The sequence below is a fragment of the Physeter macrocephalus genome, chromosome 12, assembly GCF_002837175.3.
Source record: "Physeter macrocephalus isolate SW-GA chromosome 12, ASM283717v5, whole genome shotgun sequence".
NCBI classification, from domain to species: domain Eukaryota; kingdom Metazoa; phylum Chordata; class Mammalia; order Artiodactyla; family Physeteridae; genus Physeter; species Physeter macrocephalus.
This window is the reverse complement of record NC_041225.1, coordinates 77,474,562-77,490,235: the sequence shown is the minus strand read 5'-3', so window position 1 is coordinate 77,490,235 and position 15,674 is coordinate 77,474,562. Positions and strand designations below refer to the sequence as shown.

General features: G+C 38.8%; 1 long non-coding RNA gene across 2 annotated transcripts in view; it reads right to left on the bottom strand.

Moving 5' to 3' along the window:
• The window catches only part of LOC114487411 (uncharacterized), a 47,471-nt gene extending 32,225 nt beyond the window's left edge, over positions 1-15,246 (bottom strand). For both annotated transcript variants that reach the window (XR_003682483.1, XR_003682484.1), the window contains exon 1: positions 15,116-15,246. This is a non-coding gene — a long non-coding RNA (uncharacterized lncRNA). The remainder of the gene's footprint in view (positions 1-15,115) is intronic.
• Between the last annotated feature and the right edge of the window lie 428 nt (positions 15,247-15,674).

The window sequence follows — 15,674 nt, the reverse complement described above, 5'->3', positions numbered from 1 at the left end:
TGAGGTGGATGGACCTGGAGTCTGTCATACAGAGTGAAGTAAGTCAGAAGGAGAAAAACAAATACCGTATGCTAACACATATATATGGAATCTAAGAAAAAAAAATGTCATGAAGAGACTGGGGGTAGGACGGGAATAAAACACAGACCTACTAGAATATGGACTTGAGGATATGGGGAGAGCGAAGGGTAAGCTGTGACGAAGTGAGAGAGTGGCATGGACATATATACACTACCAAATGTAAAATAGATAGCTAGTGTGAAGCAGCCGCATAGCACAGGGAGATCAGCTTGGTGCTTTGTGACCACCTAGAGGGGTGGGATAGGGAGGGTGGGAGGGAGGGAGGGAGACACAAGAGGGAAGAGATATGGGAACATATGTATATGTATAACTGATTCACTTTGTTGTAAAGCAGAAACTAACACACCATTGTAAAACAGTTATACTCCAATAAAGATGTTTAAAAAACAAAACAAAAAAACCTTCAATTTAATGTAGTACTAGATGTCTTTACTCAGAGCAATTAGGCAAGAAAAAGAAATAAAATGCATTCAAACCAAATTGGAAAAAAGGAAGTAAAATTATCTCTGATTACAGATGACATGATCTTATACATAGAAAAGGCTGGTGAGGGGTATGGTAAATAAGAATTTTGTTATGTGGTTAAGAGTCTCTCAGGTGATAAGCAATTATCTCCAAAGTAGCTCTCTTCTTGGTATGGAGACATCTTTGCAAATGGAAATTTCCTTCATAAATGTAAATTTCCTTTACAAAAGGGGAAATCCTTTATTTTTAGGCAAGTGGAGGAGGTAAAGAGCTTTTCCTGAGTCTTCTGGTCCTAATTGCCCTTAAATTAGCTCAAAATAATCCATATGTGGCAAAGTGGCATATTTGGGGGTGATATTCTGGTACCCTCCATAATTCTTCAATAAGAATTTATTTAAAACTTCAAAAAATTCCAAAAAGACTATAGACACCATTCTCTAATCATAATGTAACAAAACTAGAAATTGATTATAGAACCAGAAAATAAAAAGACCTTACTGCTTGGATATCTATAACCATCCCTCAACGCAAAAGCCCAAAACCCTCTTTCCTTTGTGTATATATTTGTGTACATGTGTGTATATTCCTAAAATGGAATATGAGCCTCATCATCTGGCTTCCTTCTTGAGTCTCATATCTTTGTGAAACGCCTGCTGCATATTGAACCTAGGAGGGTAAAAGAAAAAAGTGGTTTTTTTCTACTACAATTACATTACTTTTGAGTTCATTGAAGTTTTTTTGGTGAACTAATTACTGTAAAGTTAATTTAATTTCATGTAACCAGAGATACATGAAAATAAAATAAATTTTTAGTTTTCAGATTATGTTTAATATATATCAAGCAGCTCTATTTAAAAAATTATATTATTTAGGTCTTACCTTAGCATGGCCTAAAAGAGAGGTAAATGATCTCCCTTACTGAAGTTTCTATTTTTCCTTGTATTTCCTCTAGCTTTTGCTTTATTCCTGTGTATTATTTGTTACATAGATGTTAAATGTTATATATCACGTAGATTAAAAAGAGTTATATCATGAATTTCACAACCTTATTAACCTAGAACTCATCCAAGTCTAGTATTAAGATAATGATCTCTGCTAAACTTTTACACTTACCTGGTAAAAACACATTTTCTCATCCTTTCATTTTCAATCTTTCTTAATCATTTTATCATTAGGTTTTACTCTGTGATCTAATATTGAGAGTCTCTTTTAACAGGTCAATTTGGCCTAATTGCACTTATTGCTATGACAATTACGTTTGGTTCTATAGGTTTTGTTTTATTATTGTGTTTGCGTTTTCAGTGATAATTTGGAAAGTTGGTGTTTCTTATCTAGTAATTTCCTTTAGGGGCTTGTTAAAAAATAACTATCCCTTAATTAATACTTGGTTCAAAAAGGAAAAAGAAAGAGGAACTGTAGACTATCTAGACAAAAATGTTAATATAAACTATATATCAAAACCCATAAGGGCTTCCCTGGTGGTGCAGTGGTTGAGAATCTGCCTGCCAATGCAGGGGACATGGGTTCGGGCCCTGGTCTGGGAAGGTCCCACATGCCACGGAGCAACTAGGCCCGTGAGCCACAACTACTGAGCCTGCGCGCCTGGAGCCTGTGCTCCACAAGAGAGGCCGCGATAGTGAGGGGCCCGCGCATCATGATGAAGGGTGGCATCCCTTGCCGCAACTAGAGACAGCCCTCACACAGAAACGAAGACCCAACACAGCCTAAAATAAATAAATAAATAAATAAATAAATTTAAATTATATTAAAAAAAAAAACCCCATAAGATATAGCTAAAACAGTTCTCAGAGGAAAAATATATACTAAAAAATACTTTAGTTAAATAAATAAAACATAAAACTCAAGAAAGTCAGGGGGCGGAAGAAAATTAGCCCTAAGGAAAGTAAAAGGAAGGAATTAATAAAGGAGAAGTGAATTCGAAAACATAAAAGTTATAGCACTAATAGATAAATGTATTAGCTGGTTCTTTGAAAAATCCAAGAAAGAAAGAAAACAAAAGAAAGAAAGACAACATCCCCAAAGAAAAGCAAACAAAGGACATAAACAATTCATAGAGAACAGACAAAGGGTTCTTAAACATATATAAAGATGCCTAACCTCACTCATAAAAAAGTGATATGCAATTTAAAACTATACTAAGATAAATAGGCACATGAAAAGATGCTCAACATCATTAGTCATCAGAGAAATGCCAGTCAAAACCACATGTCCACTAGGATAGCTGTAAAAAAAAAAAGAAGTGTTGGCAAGGCTGAGGAGAAATTGGAACCCTCCTACATTGTTGGTAGGGATGTAAAAATGGTGCAACCACTGTGGAAAACAGTTTAGCAGTTCTGCAAAAGATTAAACATAGAGTTACCAGCAGACCCAGCAATTCCACTCTTAGGTATAGAGCCAAAAGAATTGAAAACATATGCTCACACAAATACTTGTACCCAAATGTTCATAGCAGCATTATTCATAATAGCCAAAAAATGGAAACAACCTAAATGATTAATGGGTAAATAAAATGTGCTATACAATTGAATATTATTAGGCAATTAAAAAAAATGAAGTACTAATGCATGCTACAACGTGAACCTTGAAAACATTATGCTAAATGAAAGAAGCCAGTCACAAAAGACCACATACTGTATGATTCCATTTATATGATATTTCCAGAATAGGCAAATCTATAGAGGCAGGAAGTAAATTAATGGTTGCCTAGGACTGGGCAGTGGGAAATGGGGTGTGACTGCTAATGGGTACAGGGTTTCTTTTTGGAGTGATGAAAACGTTCTAAAATTGATTGTGATGATGGCTGCACAACTTTGCTAATATACCAAAAACCAGTGAACTGTACACTGGAAGTGACGGTACAGTTCCAAGATAAGAGCTGCCTCTGCTCTTCCTCAATGACTCCTTTGTTTTAGAAAACTGAAAGTTTTCTTCCCCTTCTTTGAGACCTCTCTCATTCATGAATGTTTCCCCTATTGCCCTAGCCTGAAAAAAATGACCTCCTTAATTGCCAGGTGCATTTTGCCCTAGATGGTATTTAGTCATAGGGTGCTCTTTGCAAGGATCGGTTAGATTTTGTAAACTAGAGAATTAATGGAAGTGCCAGTGGTCTTATCTTGGAATTCTAGGTCTGAACAAACTGGTGTTGCAGATTTGAGTTTCGATAGTATGTGAAGCAAATCATGGCTCGGTCTGGCACAGTATATCTGTTCTGTGAGTCAGGATATGTTTGACAAGTTGGGGTTTCTGTTTCAATTCTCAGTCCTTTACATTTACGTGGTCCCTGGTAGGTGCTCAATAAATATTTGTTGAATGACTAAAAAAATCAATATGTTGTTGGCAGTGGGACAAAAATAGTACAACTTCTTTGTTGGTTACAGTTTGGCAAAATCTATAAAAAATACAAATACACACCCCCTTGACCTCCTAGTAGTTCCACTTTTAGGAAGTAATCCTGCAGATAACTTCAACATGTGCAAAGGGCCACCTGATAAGGTTATTCATTGCAATCGCAAGAGACCAAAAGTCTCCGAAATTTCCATAATAGGAGACTGCTTAATTAAACTATGATACACGCACAATGGAATAAAATGCAGATGTAAAAAATAATGAGAAAGTTCTCATGATACAGAATATCTGAGATGTATTCACTCAGTTCCAGCTACAATGGCTGTCCTGTTGATCCTCACAGCAAGTCTTTTCCTCCCTCAGGGCTTCAGCATGGGAAGTTCCCTCTGCTTTGACTGTTCAACTCCGGATACATGCATGGCTCACTCCCTTACTTTCTTCAGGCCTTGGCTCAAATACCACTTAAACTGCAAGGCTTCTGCTGACCACACCATGTAAAATAGCAACAATTCCCCCACGCACACACATGCACACACACACACACACACACGCACACGCACACACACACACACACACACACACACACACTACCTATCCCTTTATCCTGCTTTTTTCCACAGCACTCACCACTTATAACTATATATTTACTTGTTTATTTATGTCCCACAAAAATGCAAGCTTCATGAAGGGAAGAAATGTTTTGGTCACTACCAAATTCCAAATGACTAAAAGAGTGCTTGGCACATAGTAGGTACTCAGTAAATATTTATTGAATAAATGAATGTATTATGTGAAAAAAAAAAGATGCTGCGTAGTGTTTTTCAATATGCTTCTATTTGTGTTTTTTAAAAGACTATCCATGTAAATGCTTCTATGTGCATGAAATATCTTTTAAAGTGTTACAGAAGAAGTAGGACATGCTGGTCGCCTGCAGGAAAGAGAACTTGATGGTTGGGAGACAGAGTGGGAAGCCAGCTTTTCACGATATTCAATTTGCAGATTATTAATTAGCCAAAGACTTTAAAAGTAAAAAGGAAAGCTCTCGGGTCATTTCTTTCTTTTTATGGCTCCATAGTAGGCTGCTGTGTGTTTGTAGGATAAGCCATTTCATCAGTCCTCTTTTGATGGACAATTATTTCCAAACTTCTGCTATCAAAAATCAGGGAGTCTAGATATTTACTTTTCACATGTCATAACAAAAAGGATGCTGAGGTCTTTTTATGACTCCCTAACTTTGATTCTAAATCTATGCAGTTGAAAGTATAACCCACACCCCAGACTAAACAAAAGTCTCCTACAGGATTTGATGGCTGGAAGCGGGGCTGCCTCAGCAAGCAGAGGGTCCTAGAAAAGGGAGAACGTCATTATCTTTATTTAAGATTTTTATATTCTCATTCGTAAATTCACCCAATCCCTGAGCCTGTGGACATTTACTAATTACCAGGATAGTAGGGCTGTCTTACAAAAGGGGGGAAAACCAAAACAACAAGCTTCTACCAAGATGTGAAGACAGCTCAGTAGTCCTAATTCTCACAACAGAAGAGTCTGAACTGGACATTGAGAGTCTCGATTCTGCTACTGAGGAGCTGTGTGATCTTGAAGAAATCACTTCCCCTCTCTGGGCCTCCACTGCCTCAATCCAGGGATGAGGAACCTGTTCTACTTCCTCCCATTCTACACTGAGTGACTTGTGGCAGCTACTAGATGCACAGATCTGATGGGGCTGTCATTTTGCAGTGGTTCCTGTAGGTAAATAGGGCTCTGCGCTGTGTTGGGAGGGAAGTGCAAACAGAAGAGCAGCTGCCTTCATTTCCAGAAGTGAAACCTGTACCTACTCAGGGGGGACGGGCGAGCAAAGGCCCAGGTGACTCCAGGGGTGCAGAGAAGGGGGCAAGAGCATCAGCCACAGGGGCATCAGGGCCCAGGCCCCATGGAGTCGCTCTGGCAGGAGTCTGGGTGGCTCTTTCTCCAGCCCCATTCGGGGCCCAGAGTGTCCCGGGGGGTCTCATCCCTCCTGAAGAGTCTGACAAGCACAGACTTCTGGAAATGACTGCACTGTTCTGCTGCCTAATCTGAAAACAGACGCTGGAGAGAGGCTGATAGGCACATTTTCACCACCCCTAAGTCTCTCAAGTGCAAATGAAGGCCACGTACATTCTTATTCTTTGGATCTGTAATTAAATCTTCATTTAGTAAAAAAATATAAAGTTGCAGGGATTTCATTTAACCTGTTCAAGTCATGAATTTGATGAGAATACTTTTCTTGCTCATTTTCAGTTTTTAATCAGCAATTAAATGTTCATTAGATAATTTTTGAAGTTCTCTGCTCACATATTTTATGAAAAACCTACTCAACAGAAGATTGCACTTTCAGTGTTTCTGGTTTTTAAAAATTTAAGCAGATCATCTTTTTGAATGCCTTTCCTTTTCTGGCTTTTTTCTTTTCTGGGCTACACAGTCATATTTTCTAGACCAATCCCAACTCAACTTGTACTCATTCCCAATGATCTAAGAGTTTACAAAATAAAGTCGTTCTTCTAAAACATTCAAACTTATTGATATTACAAGGCAAAACACAAGAACTTTAATTAATAAGTATAAAATTTTAAAATCAAAAGTATTTAAATAAAGCTGAATGTTTTATTTATATGTTTTACTTTTCAATATTGCTTCTGTTTTATGTTTTGGTTTTTTGACCCAGAGGCATGGGGGATCTTAGCTCCCCGACCAGGGATCAAACCCGCACCCCCTGTATTGGAAGGTGAAGCCTTAACCACTGGACTGCCAGGGAAGTCCCTTACTTTTCAATTAAATCTTATTAAATATAATTATAAAAATAAAACTTCGGAATTCTCTGTCGGCGGCTGATTGAGCAGGACGAGATGGGCCTGATGGGGCTCACCGGGAAACTCGGTCATCAGCTGGCGGAGATCAGGGAGTGCACTCTCAAGAATATTCTCTGCAAGACTGAGCACAACTTAATCTGCTGTGCCGATCTGTTTCAGGAGAGGCTACTTTTTCTCCATTTGCTGGAATGGTTCAATTTTCTGTCTGTTCCAATGAAAGAAGAGGCTCTGAGTCTGTCGAACAGATTGGTTAAGTATCCCCAGCAGTCCAGCATTTGGCTGATCTTGGTGCAGTCGAATTCTCATCTAAACTTCATGCTAATGTGGAGCCAAATCTACAGGCCGAAATTGATGGCATTTTGGATGGACTTTTTATTCTTCTTTCAGAAGTTCCTGAACAATATTCTGCATCTTACCAAACCAGTCAGACTGGTAACTCTTTGAAATCAATCAATCAATCTGGTAAAATATAGATATATGGGTTCTACTGGTTAATTCTAAGGAAAGGGACCTTAGATTTTTTTAAAAACACAAAAAACAAAACCCTCCCCGCTGCCCCCCGCAACTTGTGTTAATTTACATGAATTTGACCTTAATTCCCCTCCTCTAATGTTATACAGAGGTGGATACTTGTGTATTTTTGCCTTTTTGGTCAAGGAGCATAAAAGATGCAAGTGACTTTCTTTTTGTGAGACTAGTCTGACAGATTATTTTTTTTAAACAATAACAGCAAATTTTTATTGAGCACTCATTACTGTGTGCGGGATGTTGTTTTAAGTGTTTTGTACTTGCATTTTGGAGCTGTGTTCTTCATATAGTGACGATGTTGGCCCTGCTCATGCTTTTGTTATGGGGTCCAATCAAAATGCGCTACACAAGGTATACTGGCTAAAATCAGAGTCAAAGAGACACGGATTTAAGTCCCTGTTCTGTCACTAGTTGTGTGACCTTGACTAAGGTACTTAATCCCTCCAGGCTTTAGTTTTCTCATCCAAAAACTGGTACAATAAGCAAGAACATCTTAAAGGATTTTTGTGAGGATTAAGTGAGACAGTGTCTGGACAGTGCTCAGCATAGGGCCCAGCGTATATTAAGCACAGAATCCTTGTCTGCTACGGTTACTTGTTGTTCTTGTTATTTGATGTCCAGTATAGTGCCTTGCTCATGCAAAGCATTTAAATTGATTTGAAGAAGAGAAAATGCTCTTGACATGTATGTGATTGAGTAGTAAAAGTATTTTTAAAAATATGGTTTTGCTCATTTAATCTGTTAGATGTTTTTTTCCATGCCAGTGCTGTACTGCTGCTGCTGTGACCCTCAGTCCTGCTGTTAACAAGAACAACCATAGCAGCTGCCACTTAATGAATTCTGTGATTGTGATTTTTAACAATGTACTTTACAATTTCTGTCTAAGCCATAACAAATAAAGTAGAATCTCAAATCATGAAAAAAAAAAAAACCACTTCACAATTCTGGGGGTTTAATGTGCACTTAATAAACAAAGCAAGGAATCTGTATTACACTTCAAATATCTTACAACTACAACTACATATATACAAATGTAAGAAAAATATAATTCTCTAATATGGCAAAATGTTTCTCAGACACCATGGTATATTTTTACGTAATGGTACCCAACACATCACACCTCCCTGCGTCCAGCTACTTTGCAAAAAGATCAGGAGATAGAGTCTATTACCACTGCTACCTCCTACCTTGGATCTGGGTGTTCCTTAAGGTTTCATTTGGTCAACAGAATGAGACAGAAGTAACACTGTACAACTCCCAAGACCAGGCCTTAAGAAACTTTTGCTTTTGCTCTCTTGGAACATTTCTACCATTATGTGAAAAAGCCCATTCTAGCCCATAGGATGAAAGGCCATTTGGAGAACTGAGGTATCCCAGTCAACAGCCAGCATAACTGCCAAACATGTGAACAAAGCCATCCTGGACCATCCAGTCCCAGTTGAGCTGAGCAGCTGCCTAAGTGACCTCAATGGAGATCAGAAGAAAAATTGCCCAGCTGCTCCCAGCCCAGAATTGCGAGCAAATAAATTGCTGTTGCTTTAATCCACCAAGTTTCAGTGTGGTTTGTTACACAGCAATAGATAACTGACATAGACACCATGTACGACAGTTGTGAATATTCAGCTATCTTGTGACTGCCTCCAGAATCACAACTTAGACCAAAAAAAGAAGAAAATGGACTCTTGGCACTATTGAAAAATAACATTTGGTTATGCCAGGACCTGCTGAACTCATGCTCTCTGAGAGGAGGGATGCAACAAAGGAGTATTTTATCTACAAATATCAGCCCAATAAATTCTTTCTCCCTCCAAAGCAGTGACTGTCTCCTAGGTCAGCAGGGGGTCAACCCACAAGTCTTCACAGCATTTGGACTCAGCTGTTTTCTGTGGTGGAGTCGGTGTTAATCACGAGCTTTCACGTTCAGGGTTGCAGGTCACACTGTGCCAGCCCAGTGCTGAATGCAAGATCCCAAGTGAGAAAAAGTCCCGTGTGGCCTTTAATAAATTTAATTTTTTGACACACAAAGCCCTCTAAAGTGTAAGGGCCCAGGACAGAGGCCCCCTTGCCTGACCTAAGGGTAATCTTACCCTGGCCTCAGTTTGGGGAAATGGTTGAGGCCTTGTTTCAGGATTTGCCTGTGAACTGTGACTAGGAAAATTTGGTAATGGCCATTAAATGTAAAATATGCCTATCTCTTGATACATCAACCCAGCTTTAGGGAATATATCCTATAGAAATAAAAGAACCAACATATGAGAGTAGCTATGCAAAAATGTTTATCACAAATATTGTTTAAGAAAAAGTAGAAACAACATCATTAATAGGGGCTGGTTAAGTCAATCATGGTCCATCCATATTAGCAAATATTATGCAACCTGTTAAAAGGTTGTTACATCTATTGACTTGGAGAAATTTATTCATGTTTTCATTCACTCAACATTTACCAAGCATCAGTTATGAACCTGGCAGTCTTCTAAGTACTAGGGATACAGCAGGGAAGAGGACAAGGTTTGTTGCTTATGAAATTCACATCTTAATGGGGAAAGACAGACCATAAATAAACAAATAAATAGGTAGTATGTCAGATGGTGTTAAGTGCTATGAAGAATAATGAAGGTGGGTGGGGAGATAGAGTCTGGAAGGAAGTGAGGGAAGGAGCTCTGTGGCTACCAGGAGGAAGGGCAGTTGAGGCCGAGGAGACAGCAAGCGCAAAGGTCCTGATTTGGGAGTGTTCTTGGTAGGATTAGAAACCTCAAGGAGGCCAGAGTGGTGGAGGGCAGAGCTCAGAGATGAGATGAGAGAGGAGAGCGGTAGAGTTGTGGTGGGGGGCTGTGTGTGTGTGTGTGTGTGTGTGTGTGTGTGTGTGCACGCGCACGTCCACGCAAAGATCATGTAGGGTCTTGTAGCCCCTGGTGAGGACTTTGGTTTTCATTACTCTAGGAGGTGGATTCAAAAAGATACTGTTGCAATTTATGTCAAAGAGTGTTCTGCGTATGTTTTCCTCTAAGATTTTTATAGTATCCAGAGGTCTTTAACCCAGATGGCCTTTATTTATTTATTTTTGGCCACGCCGCGTGACATGAGGGAATCGTAGTTCCCCGACCAGGGATCGAACCCATGCCCCCTGCAGTGGGAGCGTGGAGTCTTAACCACTAGACTGCCAGGGAAACCCCTAGATGGCCTTTAAATCGTATTAATGAGAAAAGCTAGTTCCACAGTAATGTGAGTATAACATGATCCCATTTTTGTTCAAATAAACAACAAATAAAACACCCCCTCCTCTTTGTGCCTTAGGGGGTTCGAGACTTCAGTGGAGGAAGGAAGGACAGATGTGGTAGAAACACCAAGAGAACTAGAATTAGAAGTGGAGCCTAAAGATGTGACTGCATTGCTGTAATCTCATGATAAAAATTTAAAAGTTGGAGGGTTGCTTCTTATGGATAGCAAAGAAAGTGGTTTCTTTTTTTTGCGGTACGCGGGTCTCTCACTGTTGTGGCCTCTCCCGTCGCGGAGCACAGGCTCCGGACGCGCAGGCTCAGCGGCCATGGCTCACGGGCCCAGCCGCTCCGCGGCATGTGGGATCCTCCCGGACCGGGGCGCGAACCCGGTTCTCCCCTGCATCGGCAGGCGGACGCGCAACCACTGCGCCACCAGGGAAGCCCGAAAGTGGCTTCTTGATTTGGACTCTACTCCTGGTGAAGATGCTGTGAAGATTGTCGAAATCGTTTGAAGGCAAATGCTGCAAACATTTGAAGGCAAGAAAGGATTGAGAAAATTACATACACAGCGGCAGGGTTTGAGAGGTTCGACTCCAATTTTGAAAGTTCTACTCTGGGTAAAATGTTATCAAACAGCATTGCATGCTACAGAGAAACGGTTTGTGAAAAGAAGAGTCCATCCATGTGGCAAGCTTTATTGCTGTCTTATTTTAAGAAACTGTCACAGGCACCCCAGCCTTCAGCAGCCACCTCCCTGATCAGTCAACAGCATCAACACTGAGGCAAGACCCTCCACCAATAAAAAGATTATAATTTGCTAAAGGCTCAGATGATAGTTAGCATTTTTTAGCAATAAAGTATTTTTAATTAAGGTATATACATTTTTTCTTAGACATAATGCTATTGCATACCTAATAGACTACAGTATGGTGTAACTATAACTTTTATATTCCTTGAGAAACCAAAAAACTCTTGTGACTCACTTTATTGCAGTATTTGCTCTATTGCAGTGGTCTGGAACCAAACTCCGAGGTATGCCTGTACTAATTAGAATTCTCAATCCTTAAAAACCTTAATTTCTAGTGAAAAATAAGAAGTAAGCAATTGTGAATTGTCTGTTATACCAACATACTTTAGTTAGGCAAATTTATGAATACATTTCATAATTTCTTAAAACATACGTTTCCTCATAGCTCAGTTTTTCAATGTGGCACAGAACATGTTTACTAAGAGACTCAAGTATCTTTAGCCTCCAAAATAAAAGGTCAAAAGTAGGTAAACTTTGGGCTTTCCTGGTGGCACGGTGGTTAAGAATCCACCTGCCGATGCAGCGGACACGGGTTCGAGCCCTGCTCTGGGAAGATCCCACATGCTGCAGAGCAACTAAGCCCATGCGTCACAACTACTGAGCCTGTGCTCTAGAGACTGTGAGCCACAACTACTGAAGCCCACGTGCCTAGAGCCTGTGCTTCACAACAAGAGAAGCCACAGCAATGAGAAGCCTGCACACCGCAACGAAAAGTAGCCCCCGCTCACCACAATTAGAGAAAAGCCCGCACACAGCAGCGAAGACCCAATGCAGCCAAAAATTTAAAAAAATAAAAAATAAAGTAGGTAAACTTAGATTGGTTTTGCAATTAATGTTTCAGTATTTTATCTTATTTGGAAATGATATAGACATTCAATGAATTCCCATCATTTATTTTAACTTAGCAAAATTCTAAGGGTAGAAGTTACCAAAGAGACTTGGGAAACTAAGTAGACTTATCATAAAACAGCCATGGCTAAAAAGTTTACCTGAAACATCTCATTTACATCTATTTAATTCATTTGTTCTTAACAATCATACTCATGAAAATCTCATGATACATTAAAACAGGTAATCATTACATTATTTTTCTTGCTGAAAAATTTTGTAACAGAGATAACATGGTCTTATTTGACCTAGGTAAATTAAAAGTGTTATACTTAATGCTGATTACTCTAAAAACATGCCTGTATTAATTAAACCAACAAACTTAAACTACCTTTTATTTACTGAAAATTATCCTAGATCATGCAGATTTGAAAAATATTTGGGTTAGTTTCTATTATATTTCTGAGACCTAGAAACAATTACTAAGCACATATTTTAAGCCAATTAAATAGAGCTCTTTTACAAATTAAGTTTGGCAATGCCATCCAAAAGTAGAAAAATACTGTACCTATAACGCACATACATAGACATACATATAAACAGAGATCTTCATTTTAAAATTTTAGTCATGAATCAAGTATATTGATTCAGATAACAACAGTATATTCTAGTGAGTTTATAAATAACAGTTGGAAAAAGTTGAGTTTATCCGTCAGATGGCTAAAGTTTTTACTATTTGTGGAGATAACTTTTAATATTTGTATTTGTCTTTGACAAGTAATCTTAAAGAGGCTGTGGTCTAGAGTTTGGGCAAGAGAGCTCTTTTATCAGTTTGTATTTTTAAAAGACCTCTTTCCTCCTTTTATTTTTTCCTTCAGTCTCAGGCAATTGAGGGCTGTATTTACTTTTCAAAGACATGATAAGATTTACAACTTTAAGAGCCAGAGAAAGAATGTAAATTTTCTCCTAGGAATTTTGGGGGGTTTATTTTTCTATTACCAGAAGTTTAGAGTATTTACTATTTAAAAATTTCCTTCCTTTTCTTAAGTGCAAAACAATTGTACTTCCAATGTCATGGAATATCTGCTATATACATATATATATAGTAGATATATATGTATATTTTTTAATATATATAAAATAAAAATAAATATATCTATATATTTTACAATATCTGCAAACATTTGAAGGCAATTAGGACGAGGTATGAGTGGATTTTGAGTTGCTTTTTGAGTTATGCTTTTGTTTTTTAAAGAGTCAAGTTGTAAATTAAGAATTGTTGATTTTAACTCTTTTTTTCATCTGTGTTCCTGCAAGGTACCTTCAAAGAACTGGGTAGACTTTTCCATTATAATGTTTAGAGGTTGGTTTGCCCACTCAATCACACTATTTTGAATTTGCCTTTTTTATACCATGGAGAAATTTTCCAACTAAATGGAAATCAAAGATCTCTATGTTTTGTGGCCCAGGAGAAATAAATTCTTTGGGTGGAGATCTAGGATATATCTGCAAAGGATATTGCATAGGAAGGCCTGAAGCTGGAAAATTCCTGATTATAGAGCCCAGCAAAACTAGACTTACTGTCCATTCCAGACGTTTCTGCTAAATTTATTTCCTGGCTTTTAGCATTTATATGAGTTACTTGTAAACCCTGGGCCTAGAGATTAGGCTGGAGTGCTCTCTGTAAATCTTGTAAGGAAAGAGAAGTTAAAACAAGCAGCTGAGCGTTTAAGGGATTTTCTGAGGAAGGTGGAGGAGTTTTGGGATTTAAGGGAATTTGCTGAGGAAATGGGGTCAGATTTTTAAGAAGGGGAATTTATGTTGAATGGGACAATTTTTTTCTACATTTAATTTCCATTTTTTCATCTTGTTATGGGAGTCCCTAAACTAGGTGTTATATTTCTTTGTATCCACTTTTTAATTTGGTCCTCTTTTTAATAGGTACAAAGAAGACAATTGTTTAAGATAAGGGTTCTCCCCACCACCAAATTTTTTTCAAATATAGAAGCTTTTCCGCTTTAAAAAGGTTAATCATCCTGGTCATTGATGAGTAGGATCTATTAATCTCAATAGCGACTCAGTCTGACAAGCCTTTTTATAGCTTAACCAAGAACGCAAGAGACCTCCACAAAAGACTGCAAGAGATGCAACCCTCACAAGATCCAGAAAGTTCACTCCCAGATAGCCTAAGAAAGCAAAGGCGTTTTTTGCACAGGGTAAGGATGGTGTAGTGAAAATGGTGTCTCTGGTCTCTCGCAGGAATGTGAGACACCTCCAGTGACAGACCCACTAATCTGTGACACCAGGCAGGCACTACTGGAATGGGACTTTTCCAGCACTAACAAAGCAAGGAAGGTTGAGACGACAAAGGCCCCTTATGGATCGGGACCCTTTATGACAAAGTTCCCTGAATGCTAGCATGGCTGCTTGTGAGTTCGTGTTTTGGAACTCCAGTCTATTCAAATGGCCACCAAGGGGCACCCCAGATCAAATGGTAAAGACCAGACAGAATATTCTCACTGGTTACAAAGCCAAGCTCTCAGAACATAGAACAAAACAAAAGGAAAAACCTCATCTGGTTTTTACATAAGGGACCCGCAGCATGGTTGTTCTAAACAGACACCAGTCTGGTGAGAGCCATGAACTTAGCAGTCTTTGAGGTGCGCTCAAACAGCAGGCTTATAAGACCTCTGCCTGTGTTCTGCTCTAAGGCTTTTTTTTCTCCTTATAACACACAACACAGCAGAGACAAAGAAAAACAGTGACCATCTCCGGGAGGAAAAGGATCAGTTAAACCAAGAGTACCCATGCACCAAATCTTTACCAGGGTCACTGTACACAAGGAACTAATTCCACAAATATTTTCTCCTGCTAATTTAAGTTTAGAAAAGGAGAAAAAGGACTCTAACTACTTTCACTTCCATCAGACCCCCAGAGTCAGAGACCCAGGAGGCCAATGTGGTAAGAATTCTCACCTTCTGCCAGGTTTTTTTCAGAGGTTCCAGGATCTCTTTATCTGCAACAGTTCCAGTAGCAAGCAGTACGCAAGCAGTATCCAGCCAACTACACCAAAACTGTCAGGGAGGGGAAAATTTCCCCCTAGCTCTCTTGGTTCTTTTGGCTGATCTAAAAATTAAATTGACACAAAACAGATTAACAGGAGGAAAAAAAATTCAATTTTGTACATGCAGAGGTCTCATAGCTATAGGACCCAAGAAGCAGCCAAAGCAGGCTGTTTATATACCTTTTAGATAAAGAAACAATAAATCTGTAAAGAAATGACAAGACAAACAAACTTAGGTTTATGTACTAATTAGTGAAGAAACTAAGCAAAGTTTGTTTATAAGCCTTCTTGGCCCTGAATTCCCTGTCTCTTGTAATAAGGCTGTCTCTCTACCTCCTGGTACAAGGAGGATACCTTTCACATGGGAGATTTATTTTCTGCTTTCAAGGGGATAGAGGAAGGTCAGGGTGTGCTCCTTGCACAGGCTGTTTCTCAAGTAACTTTAATTCTAAATAACCAATATGCCAAAG